At 51.0% G+C, this 26,144-nt stretch overlaps 1 protein-coding gene across 2 annotated transcripts in view; it reads right to left on the bottom strand.

Moving 5' to 3' along the window:
* The window catches only part of LOC127916671 (phospholipid phosphatase-related protein type 5-like), a 138,924-nt gene that overhangs the window by 35,449 nt on the left and 77,331 nt on the right, over positions 1-26,144 (bottom strand). The window lies entirely within an intron of this gene.

The raw sequence follows: 26,144 nt of genomic DNA, 5'->3' as shown, positions 1-26,144 counted from the left end.
ACATTAAAAAACAAGAACATTGTTATGTCTGGTTTGCTTAATATAAGACATTTTAAAATATTTTGTATTTTGATACTTAAGTACATTTAAAACCAAATACTTTTAGACTTTTACTCAGGTAGTATTTTCCTGGTTGACTTTCACATTTACTTGAATCATTTTCCTTTAATATATCTTTACTTTTACTCAAGTATGAAAATGAAGTACTTTATCCACCACTGACGAACTGGCATGTCAAGAAGGGACAAACAACAACTGAAGGGCAGCATGTTTTTTTTGTTTAAATAGACGGTTGAGTGAAAGATTCATGAAAGTGTTTTTAATGAGCTGATTGTGTTATGATGACATGATGACACGCTGTCTAAATTGGTTTCAGAGAACTGAGTTCATGGTTCCAAACTCTTGTCTTGAGGATGATTCATTCAAAACAAATGTTGAATATTACATCAAATCAAATAAATGTTTTAAAGAATCAAACACATATACCAGTAGGCTATACAGTATGTATTGTGTGTATGTTCACACGCAATGTTTTTATTTATTTGTTATTTTACCAGGTAAATTGACTGAGAACACATTTTCATTTGTAGCAACAACCTGGGGAATAGATGAACCAATTGTAAAGTGGGGATTATTAGGTGACCGTGATGGTTTGAGGGGCAGATTAGGAATTTAGCCAGGACACCAGGGTTAACACCCCTACTCTTACAATAAGTGCCATGGGATCTTTAATGACCTCAGAGAGTCAGGACACCCGTTTAACGTCCCATCTGAAAGACGGCACCCTACACAGGGCAGTGTCACTGGCATTGGGATATTTTTTTAGACCAGGGGAAAGAGTGCCTCCTACTGGCCCTCCAACACCACTTCCAGCAGCATCTGGTCTCCCATCCAGGGACTGACCAGGACCAACCCTGCTTAGCTTCAGAAGCACCTCCAAAATGCACCTTATTTCCTGCAGAGTGGTCAAAAAGTAGTTTACTACCCATAATGCACTGGCCAAAGTAGTGCATTACCCAGAGTGCCCTGGTCAAAAGTAGTTTACTACCCATAGTGCACTGGTCAAAGTAGTGCATTACCCATAGTGCCCTAGTCCAAAAGTAGTTTACTACCCATAGTGCACTGGTCAAAGTAGGGCATTACCCGGAGTGCCCTAGTCAAAAGTAGTTTACTACCCATAATGCACTGGTCAAAGTAGTGCATTACCCATAGTGCCCTAGTCAACAAAAGTGCATTACTCAGAGTGCCCTGGTCAAAGTAGTGGATTACCCAGAGTGCCCTAGTCAAAAGTAGTTTACTACCCATAATGCACTGGTCAAAGTAGTGCATTACCCATAGTGCCCTAGTCAACAAAAGTGCATTACTCAGAGTGCCCTGGTCAAAGTAGTGGATTACCCAGAGTGCCCTAGTCAAAAGTAGTTTCCTACCCATAGTGCCCTGGTCAACAGAAGTGCATTACCCAGAGTGCCCTGGTCAAAATAAGTGCATTACCCAGAGTGCCCTTGTCAAAAGTAGTGCACTATATAGTGAATAAGGTTTCAGACAGCATCAGTCTGCTAACATTATTTCCTGTGCTTAATACTGTCCTCTCACCCTAAAAATCATTCAAATAGCCGGCTTTCTAGAGTGAGTAGGGCGAATCAGCAGAAATCCCTTCATGTAAAGTACCAGGCTTAGTCTGCTGAGTCAGTGGAGAAGTTGCTTTTCATCGCCGCCATAAAACTTCAATTAAACGTTGAGTCTCAAACAGCCGCCTGTCCCTTTTAATAGCTGGGCAACTGCACACCATTTCAGGAAATAAACACCTTTTTCAAATAAACATCCGGTCTAAATGAATTATTTACGAGGTTACCATGAATTGCCATGACTTGTTTACAAAGTTTAATGTTTGATTTGTTACATTATATAATTCAGTAAAAAAACAAGATGGCAATCAACCGTTTTTATCGCCAGTAAGAAACTGCTATCCATTAGCCGCTAACAGCTGACAACTGCTAGTTAACTGCCAAGCAAATAAAACTGTCAACTGTGGGAGTACAGACCCAAAGAAATTGGTTGACCACCCTCTAGTGGCGAAAGTAAGAACTGCTAAAAATGTACTGTTTTTTTTATTTTTATTTTTTACCTTTATTTAACTAGGCAAGTCAGTTATAAAGAACAAATTCTTATTTTCAATGACAGCCTAGGAACAATGGGTTAACTGCCTGTTCAGGGACAGAACAACAGCTCGGGGGTTTGAAACCACATTTACATCAAACATTTTCATGCAGATGAATTGTCTGACGCAATGAAAATAAAAATAAAAATAACTGGGATGCTGGAAACATGAAATGTGATTACAATTTCATAAATGCTGACAGAGAATTTGTTCGTTTGACATGGTGGGATCTGTTAGCGACTGTAAAATTAATTATTTGAGAAATTGGCGGTGGAAATGCCTTTTGATGCACAAACCTTGATATAATTAACACGGTGGAGGCTGCTGAGGGGAAAACGGATCACAACACTGGAACGGCAGCAAACAAACATTATTTTTGAATGTATTTGATACCAGTCCACTGATCCGACTACAGTCGGTACCACAAGCCCGTTCTCCCAATTCATGTGTCATCAACCTCCTGTGAAAAGGAACATCCTATGGAAGCAATAACATGTTGTGTGGTCCTCCCTCTACGACTCAGGAAAGCATGTAGTTTATTAGGCTACAGATCTGTTGTGTGGTCCTCCCACTACGACTCAGGACTCACATGTAGTTTATTAGGCTACAGATCTGTTGTGTGGTCCTCCCACTACGACTGGGACTCATGTAGTTTATTAGGCTACAGATCTGTTGTGTGGTCCTCCCACTACGACTCGGGACTCGCATGTAGTTTATTAGGCTACAGATCTGTTGTGTGGTCCTCCCTCTACGACTCGGGACTCGCATGTAGTTTATAAGGCTACAGATCTGTTGTGTGGTCCTCCCTCTACGACTCAGGAAAGCATGTAGTTTATAAGGCTACAGATCTGTTGTGTGGTCCTCCCACTACGACTCAGGAAAGCATGTAGTTTATTAGGCTACAGATATGTTGTGTGGTCCTCCCACTACGACTCGGGACTCGCATGTAGTTTATAAGGCTACAGATCTGTTGTGTGGTCCTCCCTCTACGACTCAGGAAAGCATGTAGTTTATAAGGCTACAGATCTGTTGTGTGGTCCTCCCACTACGACTCAGGAAAGCATGTAGTTTATTAGGCTACAGATCTGTTGTGTGGTCCTCCCACTACGACTCAGGAAAGCATGTAGTTTATAAGGCTACAGATCTGTTGTGTGGTCCTCCCACTACGACTCAGGAAAGCATGTAGTTTATAAGGCTACAGATCTGTTGTGTGGTCCTCCCACTACGACTCAGGAAAGCATGTAGTTTATAAGGCTACAGATCTGTTGTGTGGTCCTCCCACTATGACTCAGGAAAGCATGTAGTTTATTAGGCTACAGATCTGTTGTGTGGTCCTCCCACTACGACTCAGGAAAGCATGTAGTTTATTAGGCTACAGATCTGTTGTGTGGTCCTCCCACTACGACTCAGGAAAGCATGTAGTTTATTAGGCTACAGATCTGTTGTGTGGTCCTCCCACTACGACTCAGGAAAGCATGTAGTTTATTAGGCTACAGATCTGTTGTGTGGTCCTCCCACTACGACTCAGGAAAGCATGTAGTTTATTAGGCTACAGATCTGTTGTGTGGTCCTCCCACTACTACTCAGGACTCACATGTAGTTTATTAGGCTACAGATATGTTGTGTGGTCCTCCCACTACGACTCAGGAAAGCATGTAGTTTATTAGGCTACAGATATGTTGTGTGGTCCTCCCACTACGACTCAGGAAAGCATGTAGTTTATTAGGCTACAGATATGTTGTGTGGTCCTCCCACTACGATTCAGGACTCGCATGTAGTTTATTAGGCTACAGATATGTTGTGTGGTCCTCCCACTACGACTCAGGAAAGCATGTAGTTTATTAGGCTACAGATATGTTGTGTGGTCCTCCCACTACGATTCAGGACTCGCATGTAGTTTATTAGGCTACAGATATGTTGTGTGGTCCTCCCACTACGACTCAGGAAAGCATGTAGTTTATTAGGCTACAGATATGTTGTGTGGTCCTCCCACTACGATTCAGGACTCGCATGTAGTTTATTAGGCTACAGATATGTTGTGTGGTCCTCCCACTACGACTCAGGAAAGCATGTAGTTTATTAGGCTACAGATCTGTTGTGTGGTCCTCCCACTACGACTCAGGAAAGCATGTAGTTTATTAGGCTACAGATATGTTGCGTGGTCCTCCCACTACGACTCAGGAAAGCATGTAGTTTATTAGGCTACAGATCTGTTGTGTGGTCCTCCCACTACGACTCAGGAAAGCATGTAGTTTATTAGGCTACAGATATGTTGTGTGGTCCTCCCACTACGACTCAGGAAAGCATGTAGTTTATTAGGCTACAGATCTGTTGTGTGGTCCTCCCACTACGACTCAGGAAAGCATGTAGTTTATTAGGCTACAGATATGTTGTGTGGTCCTCCCACTACGACTCAGGAAAGCATGTAGTTTATTAGGCTACAGATCTGTTGTGTGGTCCTCCCACTACGACTCAGGACTCGCATGTAGTTTATTAGGCTACAGATCTGTTGTGTGGTCTTCCCACTACGACTCAGGACTCGCATGTAGTTTATTAGGCTACAGATCTGTTGTGTGGTCCTCCCACTACGACTCAGGACTCGCATGTAGTTTATTAGGCTACAGATCTGTTGTGTGGTCCTCCCACTACGACTCAGGACTCGCATGTAGTTTATTAGGCTACAGATCTGTTGTGTGGTCCTCCCACTACGACTCAGGAAAGCATGTAGTTTATTAGGCTACAGATATGTTGTGTGGTCCTCCCACTACGACTCAGGAAAGCATGTAGTTTATTAGGCTACAGATCTGTTGTGTGGTCCTCCCACTACGACTCAGGAAAGCATGTAGTTTATTAGGCTACAGATCTGTTGTGTGGTCCTCCCACTACGACTCAGGAAAGCATGTAGTTTATTAGGCTACAGATCTGTTGTGTGGTCCTCCCACTACGACTCAGGAAAGCATGTAGTTTATTAGGCTACAGATCTGTTGTGTGGTCCTCCCACTACGACTCAGGAAAGCATGTAGTTTATTAGGCTACAGATGAAGTAAATGACGATGAACTTCACAGGGGGGGTGAAAGGTCACGGTGATGAGCTTGATGTTCTTTTACCAGTAGATATCGAGGGTCTTATACTGGTGACATGACGATGGACGCTTTGGCTACCATTTAACAAATTATATCGCTCTTATCCATAATAATCTCATAATGTAGGTAGGCTACCCGCACTGTAGAGCATCTTTGCCAAGGCTGTTGGCACATTCGTTATATAACTCAACAGTTTTTGTGACAAAACCATCAGTAGATTTTTTTTTTAATGAGATGGAAACCCATTTAAAATGTTTTATTTTATTTTTTTATTCAGTACATGGGAATTTACCGGTAAAAGTCATGTTTATGTGCACTATGTCTTCACGCGCAGTCTTCATCCATGTAAAGGTTTTCCTCCTCTTCCTCTGAAGAGGAGAGGCGAGAAGGATAGGAGGACCAATATGCGGCGTGGTAAGTGTCCATGCTTCTTTTAATAAGAAATCCTCAACATGAACACAACTGATGCAAAACAATTAACGTGAAAACCGAAACAGCCCTATCTGGTGCAGAAAACACAAAGACAGGAAACAACCACCCACAAAACCCAACACAAAACAGGCTACCTATATATGGTTACCAATCAGAGACAATGACTAACACCTACCTCTGATTGAGAACCATATCAGGCCAAACATAGAAATAGACAAACCAGACACACAACATAGAATGCCCACCCAGCTCACGTCCTGACCAACACTAAAACAAGGAAAACGCAAAAGTACTATGGTCAGAACGTGACAATCCACATAAAGTCTGTTTGATGGAAACAAATATCTGGTGGGAAAATGCGCATATTGATATATGCAGAATTTAGAATATTCGTATGCAAATCTGTCGTCGCCAATGGAAACCAGTTATAGTGTGTAAGTGATGACACAGTGCAGGAAATGTAGGAAATTGATTATTAAAATGATGGAAGTGAATGCTGTAATTTAAAAAAAAATTATGTTATGCAAATGTGCAAAAGCTCTGTGCATTAAGTAAATAGACGCCTGGCACAAATAGAAGCCTGTCACTGATAAAAGCCTGTTGTGTTCAGTGATTAGCTCTGTGCATTAAGTAAATAGACGCCTGGCACAAATAGAAGCCTGTCACTAATAAAAGCCTGTTGTGTTCAGTGATTAGCTCTGTGCATTAAGTAAATAGACGCCTGGCACAAATAGAAGCCTGTCACTAATAAAAGCCTGTTGTGTTCAGTGATTAACGGAAATAAACAGCCAGGCTGTTATTCAAAGTTTATCGAAATGAAAATCAAATCAACTTTATTGGTCACATACTCGTGTTTAGCAGATGTTACAGTAATGCGAGGGTAGTGAAATGCTTGTGCTTCTAGTTGCGAAAGCGCAGCAACATCTAACAAGTAATATCTAACAGTTTCACAACATATAACCCAACATAGAGGAAAATGGAAGTAAGGATCAAGACGTGTCTGGTACCATTTTCTCTGATCTACAGCAAACAGACAAACAGACAAACAGACAAACAGAATTCAGTGGCCAAACAGGATATTCACAGCCAAGATAGAAAAATACATCCAAGAATCAGTGTGTGTGTGTGTGTGTGTGTGTGTGTGTGTGTGTGTGCGTGTGTGCGTGCGTGCGTGCGTGCGTGCGTGTGCGTGCAGTCGTTATTTAACTAGGCAAGTCAGTGACGGCCTAGGAACAGAGGGTTAACTGCCTGTTCAGGGGCAGAACGACAGACCTTGTCAGCTTGGAGGTTTGAACTTGCAACCTTCAGGTTACTAGTCCAACGCTCTAACCACTAGGCTACCCTGCCGCCCCTGTCTGTAATGTCAGAAATCTTCTGCACATATCATCAATATGGAAACATTCCAGTTACTTCATTCCGTTAGTCAGTAGTTGTAACACAGCCGACTCAATTACTCAACTTGTATCTTTGGTTCCTACTAATCTTTAGTTCCCACTCACCGCAAGATAGAAGGCTGCGTAGACACTGAGCGCTGCTCTTTGGAGGGGAAGGTTTTGCGTGCGCGCAGGACATCCTCCTGGTTCCCCGTGCAGGCCTCCTGTTGACTGATGTAGATCAGGGCGTGCTGGCAGCCCAGGGCTGTGTAGTTGGGCTTACACACCGTCAGGAAGTGTGGGGCCAGATTCCCCGTCACCAGCTGTCCGGCGTTCACAAAGATGTCCACGGTGAACAGGCCGAACGTGTAGACGCCTGGATAGAGGGGGAGAGACACTGGTTAGAGGGGGAGAGACACTGGTTAGACCCTGGATAGAGGGGAGAGACACTGGTTAGACACCTGGATAGAGGGGAGAGACACTGGTTAGACGCCTGGATAGAGGGGAGAGACACTGGTTAGACGCCTGGATAGAGGGGAGAGACACTGGTTAGACGCCTGGATAGAGGGGAGAGACACTGGTTAGAGGGGAGACACTGGTTAGACGCCTGGATAGAGGGGAGAGACACTGGTTAGACGCCTGGATAGAGGGGAGAGACACTGGTTAGACGCCTGGATAGAGGGGAGAGACACTGGTTAGAGGGGGAGAGACACTGGTTAGACGCCTGGATAGAGGGGAGAGACACTGGTTAGACGCCTGGATAGAGGGGAGAGACACTGGTTAGACGCCTGGATAGAGGGGAGAGACACTGGTTAGACGCCTGGATAGACACTGGAGAGACACTGGTTAGAGGGGAGAGACACTGGTTAGACGCCTGGATAGAGGGGGAGAGACACTGGTTAGACGCCTGGATAGAGGGGAGAGACACTGGTTAGACGCCTGATAGAGGGGAGAGACACTGGTTAGACGCCTGGATAGAGGGGGAGACACTGGTTAGACGCCTGGATAGAGGGGAGACACTGGTTAGACGCCTGGATAGAGGGGAGAGACACTGGTTAGACGCCTGGATAGAGGGGAGAGACTGGTTAGACGCCTGGATAGAGGGGAGAGACACTGGTTAGACGCCTGGATAGAGGGGAGAGACACTGGTTAGAGGCCTGGATAGAGGGGGAGAGACTGGTTAGACGCCTGGATAGAGGGGAGAGACACTGGTTAGACGCCTGGATAGAGGGGAGAGACACTGGTTGGACGCCTGGATAGAGGGAGAGACACTGGTTACACGCCTGGATAGAGGGAGAGACACTGGTTAGACGCCTGGATAGAGGGGAGAGACACTGGTTAGACGCCTGGATAGAGGGGGAGACACTGGTTAGACGCCTGGATAGAGGGGGAGAGACTGGTTAGAGGGGAGAGACACTGGTTAGACGCCTGGATAGAGGGGAGAGACACTGGTTAGACGCCTGGATAGAGGAGAGACTGGTTAGAGGGGAGAGACACTGGTTAGACGCCTGGATAGAGGGGAGAGACACTGGTTAGACGCCTGGATAGAGGGGAGAGACACTGGTTAGAGGGGAGAGACACTGGTTAGACGCCTGGATAGAGGGGGGAGAGACACTGGTTAGACGCCTGGATAGAGGGGAGAGACACTGGTTAGACGCCTGGATAGAGGGGAGAGACACTGGTTAGACGCCTGGATAGAGGGGAGAGACTGGTTAGACGCCTGGATAGAGGGGGAGAGACACTGGTTAGACGCATGGATAGAGGGGGAGACACTGGTTAGACGCCTGGATAGAGGGGGAGAGACTGGTTAGACGCCTGGATAGAGGGGGAGAGACACTGGTTAGACGCCTGGATAGAGGGGGAGACACTGGTTAGACGCCTGGATAGAGGGGGAGAGACACTGGTTAGACGCCTGGATAGAGGGGGAGACACTGGTTAGACGCCTGGATAGAGGGGAGAGACACTGGTTAGACGCCTGGATAGAGGGGAGACACTGGTTAGACGCCTGGATAGAGGGGGAGAGAGACACTGGTTAGACGCCTGGATAGAGGGGAGAGACTGGTTAGACGCCTGGATAGAGGGGGAGAGACACTGGTTAGACGCCTGATAGAGGGGGAGAGACACTGGTTAGACGCCTGGATAGAGGGAGACACTGGTTAGACGCCTGGATAGAGGGGAGAGACACTGGTTAGACGCCTGGATAGAGGGGAGAGACTGGTTAGACGCCTGGATAGAGGGGGAGAGAGACACTGGTTAGACGCCTGGATAGAGGGGGAGAGACTGGTTAGACGCCTGGATAGAGGGGAGAGACTGGTTAGACGCCTGGATAGAGGGGAGAGACACTGGTTAGACGCCTGGATAGAGGGGAGAGACACTGGTTAGACGCCTGGATAGAGGGGAGAGACACTGGTTAGACGCCTGGATAGAGGGGGAGACACTGGTTAGACGCCTGGATAGAGGGGAGAGACACTGGTTAGACGCCTGGATAGAGGGGAGAGACACTGGTTAGACGCCTGGATAGAGGGGAGAGACACTGGTTAGACGCCTGGATAGAGGGAGAGAGACACTGGTTAGACGCCTGGATAGAGGGGGAGAGATACTGGTTAGATGCCTGGATAGAGGGGGAGAGACACTGGTTAGACGCCTGGATAGAGGGGAGAGACACTGGTTAGATGCCTGGATAGAGGGGGAGAGACACTGGTTAGACGCCTGGATAGAGGGGGAGAGAGACACTGGTTAGACGCCTGGATAGAGGGGAGAGACACTGGTTAGACGCCTGGATAGAGGGAGAGACACTGGTTAGATGCCTGGATAGAGGGGGAGAGACACTGGTTAGACGCCTGGATAGAGGGGAGAGACACTGGTTAGACGCCTGGATAGAGGGGAGAGACACTGGTTAGACGCCTGGATAGAGGGGAGAGACACTGGTTAGACGCCTGGATAGAGGGGGAGACACTGGTTAGACGCCTGGATAGAGGGGAGAGACACTGGTTAGACGCCTGGATAGAGGGGAGAGACACTGGTTAGACGCCTGGATAGAGGGGAGAGACACTGGTTAGACGCCTGGATAGAGGGGAGAGACACTGGTTAGACGCCTGCATAGAGGGGGAGAGACACTGGTTAGATGCCTGGATAGAGGGGGAGAGACACTGGTTAGACGCCTGCATAGAGGGGAGAGACACTGGTTAGATGCCTGGATAGAGGGGGAGAGACACTGGTTAGACGCCTGCATAGAGGGGGAGAGACACTGGTTAGAGGGGAGAGACACTGGTTAGACGCCTGGATAGAGGAGAGAGACACTGGTTAGACGCCTGGATAGAGGGGAGAGACACTGGTTAGACGCCTGGATAGAGGGGGGAGAGACACTGGTTAGATGCCTGGATAGAGGGGAGAGACACTGGTTAGACGCCTGGATAGAGGGGGAGAGAGACACTGGTTAGATGCCTGGATAGAGGGGGAGAGAGACACTGGTTAGACGCCTGGATAGAGGGAGAGAGACACTGGTTAGACGCCTGGATAGAGGGGAAGAGAGACACTGGTTAGACGCCTGGATAGAGGGGAGAGAGACACTGGTTAGACGCCTGGATAGAGGGGGAGAGAGACACTGGTTAGACGCCTGGATAGAGGGGGAGAGAGACACTGGTTAGACGCCTGGATAGAGGGGGGAGAGAGACACTGGTTAGAGGGGAGAGAGACACTGGTTAGAGGGGAGAGACACTGGTTAGACGCCTGGATAGAGGGGGAGACACTGGTTAGACGCCTGGATAGAGGGGAGAGACACTGGTTAGACGCCTGGATAGAGGGGGAGACACTGGTTAGACGCCTGGATAGAGGGGAGAGACACTGGTTAGACGCCTGGATAGAGGGGGAGAGACACTGGTTAGACGCCTGGATAGAGGGGAGAGACTGGTTAGACGCCTGGATAGAGGGAAAGACACTGGTTAGACGCCTGGATAGAGGGGAGAGACACTGGTTAGAGGCCTGGATAGAGGGAAGAGACTGGTTAGACGCCTGGATAGAGGGGAGAGACACTGGTTAGACGCCTGGATAGAGGGGAGAGACACTGGTTAGACGCCTGAATAGAGGGAGAGACACTGGTTACACGCCTGGATAGAGGGAGAGACACTGGTTAGACGCCTGGATAGAGGGGAGAGACACTGGTTAGACGCCTGGATAGAGGGGGAGACACTGGTTAGACGCCTGGATAGAGGGGAGAGACTGGTTAGAGGGGAGAGACACTGGTTAGACGCCTGGATAGAGGGGAGAGACACTGGTTAGACGCCTGGATAGAGGGGAGAGACTGGTTAGAGGGGAGAGACACTGGTTAGACGCCTGGATAGAGGGGAGAGACACTGGTTAGACGCCTGGATAGAGGGGAGAGACACTGGTTAGAGGGGGAGAGACACTGGTTAGACGCCTGGATAGAGGGGAGAGACACTGGTTAGACGCCTGGATAGAGGGGGAGAGAGACACTGGTTAGACGCCTGGATAGAGGGGAAGAGAGACACTGGTTAGACGCCTGGATAGAGGGGAGAGAGACACTGGTTAGACGCCTGGATAGAGGGGGAGAGAGACACTGGTTAGACGCCTGGATAGAGGGGAGAGAGACACTGGTTAGACGCCTGGATAGAGGGGGAGAGAGACACTGGTTAGAGGGGAGAGAGACACTGGTTAGAGGGGAGAGAGACACTGGTTAGACGCCTGGATAGAGGGGGAGACACTGGTTAGACGCCTGGATAGAGGGGAGAGACACTGGTTAGACGCCTGGATAGAGGGGGAGACACTGGTTAGACGCCTGGATAGAGGGGGAGACACTGGTTAGACGCCTGGATAGAGGGGGAGAGACACTGGTTAGACGCCTGGATAGAGGGGAGAGACTGGTTAGACGCCTGGATAGAGGGAAAGACACTGGTTAGACGCCTGGATAGAGGGGGAGAGACACTGGTTAGAGGCCTGGATAGAGGGGAGAGACACTGGTTAGATGCCTGGATAGAGGGGAGAGACACTGGTTACACGCCTGGATAGAGGGGAGAGACTGGTTAGAGGGAGAGACACTGGTTAGACGCCTGGATAGAGGGGGAGAGACACTGGTTAGACGCCTGGATAGAGGGGAGAGACTGGTTAGAGGGGGAGAGACACTGGTTAGACGCCTGGATAGAGGGGAGAGACACTGGTTAGACGCCTGGATAGAGGGGAGAGACACTGGTTAGAGGGGAGAGACACTGGTTAGACGCCTGGATAGAGGGGAGAGACACTGGTTAGACGCCTGGATAGAGGGGAGAGACACTGGTTAGACGCCTGGATAGAGGGAGAGACACTGGTTAGACGCCTGGATAGAGGGGGAGAGACACTGGTTAGACGCCTGGATAGAGGGGAGAGACACTGGTTAGACGCATGGATAGAGGGGAGACACTGGTTAGACGCCTGGATAGAGGGGAGAGACTGGTTAGACGCCTGGATAGAGGGGAGAGACACTGGTTAGACGCCTGGATAGAGGGGGAGACACTGGTTAGACGCCTGGATAGAGGGGAGAGACACTGGTTAGACGCCTGGATAGAGGGGGAGACACTGGTTAGACGCCTGGATAGAGGGGGAGAGACACTGGTTAGACGCCTGGATAGAGGGGAGACACTGGTTAGACGCCTGGATAGAGGGGAGAGAGACACTGGTTAGACGCCTGGATAGAGGGGAGAGACTGGTTAGACGCCTGGATAGAGGGGGAGAGACACTGGTTAGACGCCTGGATAGAGGGGAGAGACACTGGTTAGACGCCTGGATAGAGGGAGACACTGGTTAGACGCCTGGATAGAGGGGGAGAGACACTGGTTAGACGCCTGGATAGAGGGGAGAGACTGGTTAGACGCCTGGATAGAGGGGGAGAGAGACACTGGTTAGACGCCTGGATAGAGGGGGAGAGACTGGTTAGACGCCTGGATAGAGGGGGGAGACTGGTTAGACGCCTGGATAGAGGGAGAGACACTGGTTAGACGCCTGGATAGAGGGGAGAGACACTGGTTAGACGCCTGGATAGAGGGGAGAGACACTGGTTAGACGCCTGGATAGAGGGGAGACACTGGTTAGACGCCTGGATAGAGGGGAGAGACACTGGTTAGACGCCTGGATAGAGGGGAGAGACACTGGTTAGACGCCTGGATAGAGGGGAGACACTGGTTAGACGCCTGGATAGAGGGGAGAGAGACACTGGTTAGACGCCTGGATAGAGGGGAGAGATACTGGTTAGATGCCTGGATAGAGGGGAGAGACACTGGTTAGACGCCTGGATAGAGGGGAGAGACACTGGTTAGATGCCTGGATAGAGGGGGAGAGACACTGGTTAGACGCCTGGATAGAGGGGGAGAGAGACACTGGTTAGACGCCTGGATAGAGGGGGAGAGACACTGGTTAGACGCCTGGATAGAGGGGGAGACACTGGTTAGACGCCTGGATAGAGGGGGAGAGACACTGGTTAGACGCCTGGATAGAGGGGAGAGACACTGGTTAGACGCCTGGATAGAGGGGGAGACACTGGTTAGACGCCTGGATAGAGGGGAGAGACACTGGTTAGACGCCTGGATAGAGGGGAGAGACACTGGTTAGACGCCTGGATAGAGGGGAGAGACACTGGTTAGACGCCTGGATAGAGGGGAGAGACACTGGTTAGACGCCTGCATAGAGGGGAGAGACACTGGTTAGATGCCTGGATAGAGGGGGAGAGACACTGGTTAGACGCCTGCATAGAGGGGAGAGACACTGGTTAGATGCCTGGATAGAGGGGGAGAGACACTGGTTAGACGCCTGCATAGAGGGGAGAGACACTGGTTAGAGGGGGAGAGAGACACTGGTTAGACGCCTGGATAGAGGGGAGAGACACTGGTTAGACGCCTGGATAGAGGGGAGAGACACTGGTTAGACGCCTGGATAGAGGGGAGAGACACTGGTTAGACGCCTGGATAGAGGGGAGAGACACTGGTTAGACGCCTGCATAGAGGGGAGAGACACTGGTTAGACGCCTGGATAGAGGGGGAGAGAGACACTGGTTAGATGCCTGGATAGAGGGGGAGAGAGACACTGGTTAGACGCCTGGATAGAGGGGAGAGACACTGGTTAGACGCCTGGATAGAGGGGAAGAGAGACACTGGTTAGACGCCTGGATAGAGGGGAGAGAGACACTGGTTAGACGCCTGGATAGAGGGGAGAGAGACACTGGTTAGACGCCTGGATAGAGGGGGAGAGAGACACTGGTTAGACGCCTGGATAGAGGGGGAGAGAGACACTGGTTAGAGGGAGAGACACTGGTTAGAGGGGAGAGAGACACTGGTTAGACGCCTGGATAGAGGGGGAGAGAGACACTGGTTAGACGCCTGGATAGAGGGGGAGAGACACTGGTTAGACGCCTGGATAGAGGGGAGAGACACTGGTTAGACGCCTGGATAGAGGGGAGAGACACTGGTTAGACGCCTGGATAGAGGGGAGAGACACTGGTTAGACGCCTGCATAGAGGGGGAGAGACACTGGTTAGATGCCTGGATAGAGGGGGAGAGACACTGGTTAGACGCCTGCATAGAGGGGAGAGACACTGGTTAGAGGGGAGAGAGACACTGGTTAGACGCCTGGATAGAGGGGAGAGAGACACTGGTTAGACGCCTGGATAGAGGGGAGAGACACTGGTTAGACGCCTGGATAGAGGGGAGAGACACTGGTTAGACGCCTGGATAGAGGGGGAGAGACACTGGTTAGACGCCTGCATAGAGTGGGGAGAGACACTGGTTAGACGCCTGGATAGAGGGGGAGAGAGACACTGGTTAGATGCCTGGATAGAGGGGAGAGAGACACTGGTTAGACGCCTGGATAGAGGGAGAGAGACACTGGTTAGACGCCTGGATAGAGGGGAGAGAGACACTGGTTAGACGCCTGGATAGAGGGGGAGAGAGACACTGGTTAGAGGGGGAGATAGACACTGGTTAGACGCCTGGATAGAGGGGGGAGAGAGACACTGGTTAGACGCCTGGATAGAGGGGGGAGAGAGACACTGGTTAGAGGGGAGAGAGACACTGGATAGAAGGGGAGATAGACACTGGTTAGACGCCTGGATAGAGGGGAGAGAGACACTGGTTAGACGCCTGGATAGAGGGGGGAGAGACACTGGTTAGACGCCTGGATAGAGGGGGAGAGACACTGGTTAGACGCCTGCATAGAGGGGAGAGACACTGGTTAGATGCCTGGATAGAGGGGAGAGAGACACTGGTTAGACGCCTGGATAGAGGGGGAGAGACACTGGTTAGACGCCTGGATAGAGGGGAGAGAGACACTGGTTAGATGCCTGGATAGAGGGGGAGAGAGACACTGGTTAGACGCCTGGATAGAGGGGGGAGAGAGACACTGATTAGATGCCTGGATAGAGGGGAGAGAGACACTGGTTAGACGCCTGGATAGAGGGGGGAGAGAGACACTGGTTAGAGGGGAGATAGACACTGGATAGATGCCTGGATAGAGGGGAGAGACACTGGTTAGACGCCTGGATAGAGGGAGAGAGACACTGGTTAGAGGGGAGATAGACACTGGATAGATGCCTGGATAGAGGGGGAGAGACACTGGTTAGATGCCTGGATAGAGGGAGAGAGACACTGGTTAGACGCCTGGATAGAGGGGAGAGACACTGGTTAGAGGGGAGATAGACACTGGATAGATGCCTGGATAGAGGGGAGAGACACTGGTTAGACGCCTGGATAGAGGGGGAGAGACACTGGTTAGACGCCTGGATAGAGGGGAGACACTGGTTAGACGCCTGGATAGAGGGGAGAGACACTGGTTAGACGCCTGGATAGAGGGGAGAGACTGGTTAGACGCCTGGATAGAGGGGGAGAGACACTGGTTAGACGCCTGGATAGAGGGGGAGAGACTGGTTAGACGCCTGGATAGAGGGGAGAGACTGGTTAGACGCCTGGATAGAGGGGGAGAGACACTGGTTAGACGCCTGGATAGAGGGGGAGAGACACTGGTTAGACGCCTGGATAGAGGGGAGAGACACTGGTTAGACGCCTGGATAGAGGGGGAGACACTGGTTAGACGCCTGGATAGAGGGGAGAGACACTGGTTAGACGCCTGGATAGAGGGGAGAGACACTGGTTAGACGCCTGGATAGAGGGGAGAGACACTGGTTAGACGCCTGGATAGAGGGGAGAGACACTGGTTAGACGCCTGGATAGAGGGGGAGAGATACTGGTTAGATGCCTGGATAGAGGGGGAGAGACACTGGTTAGACGCCTGGATAGAGGGGAGAGACACTGGTTAGATGCCTGGATAGAGGGGAGAGACACTGGTTAGACGCCTGGATAGAGGGGAGAGAGACACTGGTTAGACGCCTGGATAGAGGGGGAGAGACACTGGTTAGACGCCTGGATAGAGGGGGAGACACTGGTTAGACGCCTGGATAGAGGGGGAGAGACACTGGTTAGACGCCTGGATAGAGGGGAGAGACACTGGTTAGACGCCTGGATAGAGGGGAGAGACACTGGTTAGACGCCTGGATAGAGGGGAGAGACACTGGTTAGACGCCTGGATAGAGGGGGAGAGACACTGGTTAGACGCCTGGATAGAGGGGGAGAGACACTGGTTAGACGCCTGGATAGAGGGGAGAGACACTGGTTAGACGCCTGCATAGAGGGGGAGAGACACTGGTTAGATGCCTGGATAGAGGGGAGAGACACTGGTTAGACGCCTGCATAGAGGGGAGAGACACTGGTTAGATGCCTGGATAGAGGGGGAGAGACACTGGTTAGACGCCTGCATAGAGGGGGGAGAGACACTGGTTAGAGGGGAGAGAGACACTGGTTAGACGCCTGGATAGAGGGAGAGAGACACTGGTTAGACGCCTGGATAGAGGGGAGAGACACTGGTTAGACGCCTGGATAGAGGGGGAGAGACACTGGTTAGACGCCTGGATAGAGGGGAGAGACACTGGTTAGACGCCTGCATAGAGGGGAGAGACACTGGTTAGACGCCTGGATAGAGGGGGAGAGAGACACTGGTTAGATGCCTGGATAGAGGGGGAGAGAGACACTGGTTAGACGCCTGGATAGAGGGGAGAGAGACACTGGTTAGACGCCTGGAAAGAGGGGGAGACAGACCCCTGTTAGACGCCCTGAAAGGGGGGAGAGAGACACTGGTTAGACGGCTGGATAGAGGGGAGAGAGACACTGGTTAGACGCCGGGATAGAGGGGAGAGAGACACTGGTTAGACGCCTGGATAGAGGGGAGAGAGACACTGGTTAGAGGAGAGAGACACTGGTTAGAGGGGAGAGAGACACTGGTTAGACGCCTGGATAGAGGGGGGAGAGAGACACTGGTTAGACGCCTGGATAGAGGGGGAGAGACACTGGTTAGACGCCTGGATAGAGGGGGAGAGACACTGGTTAGACGCCTGGATAGAGGGGAGAGACACTGGTTAGACGCCTGGATAGAGGGGAGAGACACTGGTTAGACGCCTGCATAGAGGGGAGAGACACTGGTTAGATGCCTGGATAGAGGGGGGAGAGACACTGGTTAGACGCCTGCATAGAGGGGGAGAGACACTGGTTAGAGGGGAGAGAGACACTGGTTAGACGCCTGGATAGAGGGAGAGAGACACTGGTTAGACGCCTGGATAGAGGGGGAGAGACACTGGTTAGACGCCTGGATAGAGGGGAGAGACACTGGTTAGACGCCTGGATAGAGGGGAGAGAGACACTGGTTAGACGCCTGCATAGAGTGGGGAGAGACACTGGTTAGACGCCTGGATAGAGGGGGGAGAGAGACACTGGTTAGATGCCTGGATAGAGGGGGGAGAGAGACACTGGTTAGACGCCTGGATAGAGGGGAGAGAGACACTGGTTAGACGCCTGGATAGAGGGGGAGAGAGACACTGGTTAGACGCCTGGATAGAGGGGGAGAGAGACACTGGTTAGACGCCTGGATAGAGGGGGAGAGAGACACTGGTTAGACGCCTGGATAGAGGGGAGAGAGACACTGGTTAGACGCCTGGATAGAGGGGGGAGAGAGACACTGGTTAGAGGGGAGAGAGACACTGGTTAGAGGGGAGAGAGACACTGGTTAGACGCCTGGATAGAGGGGGGAGAGAGACACTGGTTAGACGCCTGGATAGAGGGGGGAGAGAGACACTGGTTAGATGCCTGGATAGAGGGGGAGAGACACTGGTTAGACGCCTGCATAGAGGGGAGAGACACTGGTTAGATGCCTGGATAGAGGGGGAGAGAGACACTGGTTAGACGCCTGGATAGAGGGGGAGAGACACTGGTTAGACGCCTGGATAGAGGGGGAGAGAGACACTGGTTAGATGCCTGGATAGAGGGGAGAGAGACACTGGTTAGACGCCTGGATAGAGGGGGGAGAGACACTGGTTAGATGCCTGGATAGAGGGGAGAGAGACACTGATTAGACGCCTGGATAGAGGAGAGAGACACTGGTTAGAGGGGAGATAGACACTGGATAGATGCCTGATAGAGGGAGACACTGGTTAGACGCCTGATAGAGGGAGAGACACTGGTTAGAGGGGAGATAGACACTGGATAGATGCCTGATAGAGGGTGGAGAGACACTGGTTAGATGCCTGGATAGAGGGGAGAGAGACACTGGTTAGACGCCTGATAGAGGGGAGAGACACTGGTTAGAGGGGAGATAGACACTGGATAGATGCCTGGATAGAGGGGAGAGAGACACTGGTTAGACGCCTGGATAGAGGGAGAGAGACACTGGTTAGACACCTGATAGAGGAGAGACACTGATTAGATGCCTGGATAGAGGGGGAGAGACACTGGATAGAGGGGGGAGAGACACTGGTTAGACGCCTGGATAGAGGGGAGAGAGAGACACTGGTTAGACGCCTGGATAGAGGGGAGAGAGAGACACTGGATAGAGGGGGAGAGACACTGGTTAGACGCCTGGATAGAGGGAGAGAGACACTGGTTAGACGCCTGGATAGAGGGGGAGAGACACTGGATAGAGGGGAGAGACACTGGTTAGACGCCTGGATAGAGGGGAGAGAGACACTGGATAGAGGGGAGAGACACTGGTTAGACGCCTGGATAGAGGGAGAGAGAGACACTGGTTAGACGCCTGGATAGAGGGGAGAGAGACACTGGTTAGATGCCTGGATAGAGGGGAGAGACACTGGATAGAGGGTTTAGACGCCTGGATAGAGGGGGGAGAGAGACACTGGTTAGATGCCTGGATAGAAGGGGAGATAGACACTGGTTAGACGCCTGGATAGAGGGGGGAGAGACACTGGTTAGACGCCTGGATAGAGGGGGAGAGACACTGGTTAGATGCCTGGATAGAGGGGAGAGAGACACTGGTTAGACGCCTGGATAGAGGGGGGAGAGACACTGGTTAGAGGGGGAGATAGACACTGGATAGAGGGGGAGAGAGACACTGGTTAGATGCCTGGATAGAGGGGGGAGAGAGACACTGATTAGACGCCTGGATAGAGGGGGGAGAGAGACACTGATTAGATGCCTGGATAGAGGGGAGAGAGACACTGGTTAGACGCCTGGATAGAGGGGGGAGAGAGACACTGGTTAGATGCCTCGATAGAGGGGGGAGAGAGACACTGGTTAGACGCCTGGATAGAGGGGGGAGAGACACTGGTTAGACACCTGATAGACGCCTGCCTGGATAGAGGAGAGAGACACTGGGCCTGGAGAGGGGAGACACTGGTTAGACGCCTGGATAGAGGGAGAGAGACACTGGTTAGACGCCTGGATAGAGGGAGAGAGACACTGGTTAGACGCCTGGATAGAGGGGGAGAGAGACACTGGTTAGACGCCTGGATAGAGGGGAGAGAGACACTGGTTAGACGCCTGGATAGAGGGGAGAGAGACACTGGTTAGACGCCTGATAGAGGGGGAGAGACACTGGTTAGACGCCTGGATAGAGGGAGAGAGACACTGGTTAGAGGGGAGAGACACTGGATAGATGCCTGGATAGAGGGGAGAGACACTGGTTAGATGCCTGGATAGAGGGAGAGAGACACTGGTTAGACGCCTGGATAGAGGGGAGAGACACTGGTTAGAGGGGAGATAGACACTGGATAGATGCCTGGATAGAGGGAGAGAGACACTGGTTAGACGCCTGGATAGAGGGAGAGAGACACTGGTTAGACACCTGGATAGAGGGAGAGACACTGATTAGATGCCTGGATAGAGGGGAGAGAGACACTGGATAGAGGGGGAGAGACACTGGTTAGACGCCTGGATAGAGGGAGAGAGAGAGACACTGGTTAGACGCCTGGATAGAGGGGAGAGAGAGACACTGGATAGAGGGGGAGAGACACTGGTTAGACGCCTGGATAGAGGGAGAGAGAGACACTGGTTAGACGCCTGGATAGAGGGGGAGAGAGACACTGGATAGAGGGAGAGACACTGGTTAGACGCCTGGATAGAGGAGAGAGACACTGGATAGAGGGGGAGAGACACTGGTTAGACGCCTGGATAGAGGGGAGAGAGAGACACTGGTTAGACGCCTGGATAGAGGGGGAGAGAGACACTGGTTAGATGCCTGGATAGAGGGAGAGAGAGACACTGGATAGAGGGGGAGAGACACTGGTTAGACGCCTGGATAGAGGGAGAGAGAGACACTGGTTAGACGCCTTGATAGAGGGGAGAGAGACACTGGTTAGACGCCTGGATAGAGGGGAGAGAGACACTGGTTAGACGCCTGGATAGAGGGGAGAGACACTGGTTAGACGCCTGGATAGAGGAGAGAGACACTGGTTAGACGCCTGGATAGAGGGGGAGAGACACTGGTTAGAGGGGAGATAGACACTGGATAGAGGGAGAGAGACACTGGTTAGATGCCTGGATAGAGGGGAGAGACACTGATTAGACGCCTGGATAGAGGGGAGAGACACTGGTTAGATGCCTGGATAGAGGGGAGAGAGACACTGGTTAGACGCCTGGATAGAGGGAGAGAGACACTGGTTAGATGCCTGAATAGAGGGGAGAGAGACACTGGTTAGACGCCTGGATAGAGGGGAGAGAGACACTGGTTAGACACCTGGATAGAGGGGAGAGAGACACTGGTTAGACGCCTGGATAGAGGGGAGAGAGACACTGGTTAGACGCCTGGATAGAGGGGAGAGAGACACTGGTTAGACGCCTGGATAGAGGGAGAGAGACACTGGTTAGACGCCTGGATAGAGGGAGAGAGACACTGGTTAGACGCCTGGATAGAGGGGAGAGAGACACTGGTTAGACGCCTGGATAGAGGGGAGAGAGACACTGGTTAGACGCCTGGATAGAGGGGAGAGAGACACTGGTTAGACGCCTGGATAGAGGGGAGGAGAGACACTGGTTAGACGCCTGGATAGAGGGAGAGAGACACTGGTTAGATGCCTGGATAGAGGGGAGAGAGACACTGGTTAGACGCCTGGATAGAGGGGAGAGAGACACTGGTTAGACGCCTGGATAGAGGGGAGAGAGACACTGGTTAGACGCCTGGATAGAGGGGGGAGAGAGACACTGGTTAGACGCCTGGATAGAGGGAGAGAGACACTGGTTAGACGCCTGGATAGAGGAGAGACACTGGTTAGACGCCTGGATAGAGGGGAGAGACACTGGTTAGATGCCTGGATAGAGGGGGAGAGAGACACTGGTTAGACGCCTGGATAGAGGGGGAGAGAGACACTGGTTAGACGCCTGGATAGAGGGGGAGAGAGACACTGGTTAGACGCCTGGATAGAGAGGGAGAGACACTGGTTAGATGCCTGGATAGAGGGAGAGAGACACTGGTTAGACGCCTGGATAGAGGGGGGAGAGACACTGGTTAGAGGGGGAGATAGACACTGGATAGAGGGGGAGAGAGACACTGGTTAGATGCCTGGATAGAGGGGAGAGAGACACTGATTAGACGCCTGGATAGAGGGGGGAGAGAGACACTGATTAGATGCCTGGATAGAGGGGGGAGAGAGACACTGGTTAGACGCCTGGATAGAGGGGGGAGAGAGACACTGGTTAGATGCCTGGATAGAGGGGTGAGAGAGACACTGGTTAGACGCCTGGATAGAGGGGGGAGAGAGACACTGGTTAGATGCCTGGATAGAGGGGGGAGAGAGACACTGGTTAGACGCCTGGATAGAGGGGGGAGAGAGACACTGGTTAGATGCCTGGATAGAGGGGAGAGAGACACTGGTTAGATGCCTGGATAGAGGGGGGAGAGAGACACTGGTTAGACGCCTGGATAGAGGGGGGAGAGAGACACTGGTTAGACGCCTGGATAGAGGGGGGAGAGAGACACTGGTTAGAGGGGAGATAGACACTGGTTAGAGGGAGAGAGAGACTGGTTAGAGGGAGAGAGAGACACTGGATAGAGGGGGAGGGAGACACTGGATAGAGGGGGAGAGAGACACTGGATAGAGGGGGAGAGAGACACTGGTTAGAGGGGGGAGAGAGACACTGGATAGAGGGGGAGATAGACACTGGTTAGAGGGGGAGGTTAGAGACACTGGTTAGAGGGGGAGAGAGACACTGGATAGAGGGGAGAGAGACACTGGTTAGAGGGGAGATAGACACTGGTTAGAGGGGAGAGAGACACTGGTTAGAGGGGGAGAGAGACACTGGTTAGAGGGGGAGAGACACTGGATAGAGGGGGAGAGAGACACTGGTTAGAGGGGGAGAGAGACACTGGTTAGAGGGGGAGAGAGACACTGGTTAGAGGGGGAGAGAGACACTGGTTAGAGGGGGAGAGAGACACTGGTTTGAGGGGTAGAGAGACACTGGTTAGAGGGGTAGAGAGACACTGGTTAGAGGGGGAGAGAGACACTGGTTAGAGGGGGAGAGAGACACTGGTTAGAGAGGGAGAGAGACACTGGTTAGAGGGGGAGAGAGACACTGGTCTGATTTCCTGCGGTAACACTGGTGAGCATAAGCAGACATAACGACACAGAGACACAGAGAGACACACAGAGAAGACAGGACACATAAGCAGCGTGTCCACTAAGCTTCCCCCTAAAGTCAATTTAAGTACATTTGCTGAAATGATTTAATTACTCCTGTCTATGCAGAAATCAATAAAAAACATTCAAATGATTTGACCAGAGAGCGTAACTTAACCACAGAGGATCATTAGACTCTTGTAAAAGACTTTGGATTATTTCAAATCACAAGCTCTTAGGCCTGTGCCTCTTAACTCTACCTACACTGTGAAGTCCATGGAGAACCTCCTCCCAGCTGCCCACTGCACTGAGGCTAGGAAACACGGTCTCCACCGATAAATCCATGATTATCGAAAACTTCAATAAGCACTTCTCAACGGCTGGCCATGCCTTCCGCCTGGCTACTCCAACCTCGGCCAACAGCTCCGCACCCCCCGTAGTTCCTCACCCAAGCCTCTCCAGGTTCTCCTTTACCCAAATCCAGATAGCAGATGTTCTGAAAGAGCTGCAAACCTGGACCCGTACAAATCAGCTGGGCTTGACAATCTGGACCCGCTATTTCTGAAACTATCTGCCGCCATTGTCGCAACCCCCATTACCAGCCTGTTCAACCTCTCTTTCATATCGTCTGAGATCCCCAAGGATTGGAAAGCTGCCGCAGTCATCCCCCTCTTCAAAGGGGAGACACCCTGGACCCAAACTGCTATAGACCTATATCCATCCTGCCCCTGCCTATCTAAGGTCTTAAAGCCAAGTCAACAAACAGGTCACTGACCATCTCAATCCCACCGTACCTTCTCCGCTGTGCAATCTGGTTTCCAAGCCGGTCACGGTGCACCTCAGCCATGCTCAAGGTACTAAATGATATCATAACCGCCATCGATAAAGACAGTACTGTGCAGCCGTCTTCATCGACCTCGCCAAGGCTTTCGACTATGTCAATCACCATATTCTTATCGGCAGACTCAACATCCTCGGTTTTTCGGGATGACTGCCTTGCCTGGTTCACTCAATTACTTTGCAGACAGAGTTCAGTGTCAAATCGGAGGGCATGCTGTCCGGTCCTCTGGCAGTCTCTATGGGGGTGCCACAGGGTTCAATTCTCGGGCCGACTCACTTCTGTATATATCAATGATGCTGCTCTTGCTCGGGCGATTCCCTGATCCACCTCTACGCAGACGACACCATTCTATATACTACTTCGGCCCGTCATTGGACACTGTGCTATCAAACCTCCAAACGAGCTTCAATGCCATACAGCACTCCTTCCGTGGCCTCCAACTGCTCTTAAACGCGAGTAAAACCAAATGCATGCTTTTTCAACCGATCGCTGCCTGCACCAAGATGCCCGACTAGCATCACCACCCTGGATGGTTCCGACCTGAATATGTGGACATCTATAAGTACCTAGGTGTCTGGCTAGACTGCAAACTCTCCTTCCAGACTCACATCAAACATCTCCAATCAAAAATCAAATCAAGAGTCGGCTTTCTATTCCGCAGAACAAGCCTCCTTCACTCACGCTGCTTACCTAGTAAACTGACTATCCTACCGATCCTCGACTTCGGCGATGTCATCTACAAAATGGCTTCCAACACTCTACTCAGCAAACTGGATGCAGTCTATCACAGTGCCATCCGCTTTGTCACTAAAGCACCTTATACCCACCACTGCGACTTGTATGCTCTAGTCGGCTGGCCCTCACTATATTCGTCGCCAGACCCACTGGCTCCAGGTCATCTACAAGTCCATGCTAGGTAAAGCTCCGCCTTATCTCAGTTCACTGGTCACGATGGCAACACCCATCCGTAGCACGCGCTCCAGCAGGTGTATCTCACTGATCATCCCTAAAAAGCCAACACCTCATTTGGGCCGCCTCGTTCCAGTACTCTGCTGCCTGTGACTGGAACGAATTGCAAAATCGCTGAAGTTGGAGACTTTTATCTCCTCACCAACTTCAAACATCAGCTATCCGGAAAGCAGCACCGATCGCTGCAGCTGTACATAGTCTATAGGTAAATAGCTCACCCATTTTCACCTACCTCATTCCCATACTGTTTTTATACTGTTTTATTTATTTACTTTTCTGCTCTTTGCACACCAACACACTCTACCTGTACATGACCATCTGATCATTTATCACTCCAGTGTTAATCTGTAAGTGTATTATTCGCCTACATCCTCATGCCTTTTGCACACATTGTATATAGACTGCCCATTTTTTTTCTACTGTGTTATTGACTTGCTAATTGTTTACTCCATGTGTAACTCTGTGTTGTCTGTTCACACTGCTATGCTTTATCTTGGCCAGGTCGCAGTTGCAAATGAGAACTTGTTCTCAACTAGCCTACCTGGTTAAATAAAGGTGAAATAAAATAAAAAATAAAAAAAATGTACATATTACCTCAACTAACCGGTGCCCCAAACATTCACTCTGTACCACTACCCCCTGTATATAGCCTCCACACTGACTCTGTACCAGTACCCCCTGTATATAGCCTCCACATTGACCCTGTACCGGTACCCCCTGTATATAGCCTCCACACTGACTCTGTACCGATACCCCCTGTATATAGCCTCCACATTGACCCTGTACCGGTACCCCCTGTATATAGCCTCCATATTGACCCTGTACCGGTACCCCCTGTATATAGTCTCCACATTGACTCTGTATGGTACCCCCTGTATATAGCCTCCACATTGACTCTGTACTGGTACCCCCTATATATAGTCTCCACATTGACCCTGTACCGGTACCCCCTGTATATAGTCTCCACATTGACTCTGTACTGGTACCCCCCTGTATATAGTCTCCACATTGACTCTGTACTGGTACCCCCTGTATATAGCCTCCACATTGACTCTGTACTGGTACCCCCTGTATATAGCCTCCACATTGACTGGTACCCCCTGTATATAGCCTCCACATTGACCCTGTACTGGTACCCCCTGTATATAGTCTCCACATTGACCCTGTACCGGTACCCCCTGTATATAGTCTCCACATTGACTGGTACCCCCTGTATATAGCCTCCACATTGACCCTGTACTGGTACCCCCTGTATATAGTCTCCACATTGACCCTGTACCGGTACCCCCTGTATATAGTCTCAACTCTCCGGAATGCTCTCAACTCTCCGGAATGCTCTCAACTCTCCGGAATGCTCTCAAC

This window comes from Oncorhynchus keta, chromosome 4, assembly GCF_023373465.1.
Source record: "Oncorhynchus keta strain PuntledgeMale-10-30-2019 chromosome 4, Oket_V2, whole genome shotgun sequence".
In the NCBI taxonomy this organism is placed as follows: Eukaryota; Metazoa; Chordata; class Actinopteri; order Salmoniformes; family Salmonidae; genus Oncorhynchus; species Oncorhynchus keta.
The sequence above is the reverse complement of the archived record's forward strand: the minus strand, read 5'-3'. Positions and strand labels throughout refer to the sequence as shown.